Here is a 943-nt window from a genome sequence, read left to right as displayed (position 1 = left end):
GGCTGCGGGTCTCGTCGTGGGATCGTCAGGGCTCAGTTCCAGCCTGTCCCCAATCTCCTGCCCAGCGTCGACGTCATCCCTAAGTCGTTAACTGTGAGAACCGCGAGCTGGCGCTGCCCCCGCTTCCTCCGCGGAAAGGCCGGGCGGCTCTGGGCCCAACGCGCGGCGCCCGCCCCTCGTGGGTGACGCTACCTGTTCCATTCCCTGGGTGGCGGCACGTCACGTACGCCGGGACACCGGGCTCCTGAGCCGGGCTCTGCCACCAGCTGCATGGCTTCTGCAGGTCACATGGCCTCCCTGGGCCTCCGCGGTCACACCTGGGAAACGGAGGGGTCGCATCGCATTAGTGACTCTCCACTGTCCACTCTCCCCGCCTCCCGAGCAGGTGTCGACCTGCGAGACACACACCTGCACGCGACGCCCGGGAGCTTCGTCCCTTTCTCGTCCGCTCTGGAAAGCGAGGGCGTGACAGAGACCCCGGGGGCGGCCTCGCCACTGTCGTGACCCGGGGGCCGGCGATCCGCAGGCCGGGGGTCAGGCCCAACGTGCGCCCGGGACTGCGGCGGCCTCTTACGGACTAGAAAGCGGGAGGAGACAGCGTGAGGCAGGGAAGCCCAGTCAGACAGCGAGGAGGTCGCCGTCACCTCGGCCACTCCCGTCCTCACCGTACACGTGTGCGGCGTGACCGGCTCTCTCGCAGAGCCCCTGGCTGTCCCCGGCCCTGGGCGAAGAAACGGCATCACGGCGTCGGCCGCCCCTCCGCCCCGCGGGCCGCGCCACCGGAGGCGTGTGGCACAGATCAGTGCTGTCTGCTTTTGTTCTATGTACACAGAGCCACGAAGAAGACACGCTCCCGAGTCTCGCTTCTGCTCGACGTGCCGTCCGCCGGGGCGCCGCCGCCGAGGAGGGAGCCCCAGCTCGCCTGTTCTCATTTCTGTCTGAA

At 68.7% G+C, this 943-nt stretch overlaps 1 long non-coding RNA gene across 1 annotated transcript in view; it reads right to left on the bottom strand.

Moving 5' to 3' along the window:
* Positions 1 to 943, bottom strand: part of LOC111729667 — a 20,950-nt gene that overhangs the window by 2,893 nt on the left and 17,114 nt on the right. The window contains exon 2 of the long non-coding RNA XR_002776321.1: positions 193 to 317. This is a non-coding gene — a long non-coding RNA (uncharacterized LOC111729667). The remainder of the gene's footprint in view (positions 1 to 192; positions 318 to 943) is intronic.

This window comes from Pteropus vampyrus, unplaced genomic scaffold (assembly GCF_000151845.1).
Source record: "Pteropus vampyrus isolate Shadow unplaced genomic scaffold, Pvam_2.0 Scaffold274, whole genome shotgun sequence".
NCBI lineage: Eukaryota > Metazoa > Chordata > Mammalia > Chiroptera > Pteropodidae > Pteropus > Pteropus vampyrus.
Note: the sequence above shows the minus strand (reverse complement) of the source record. Positions and strands in the feature narration are given on the sequence as shown.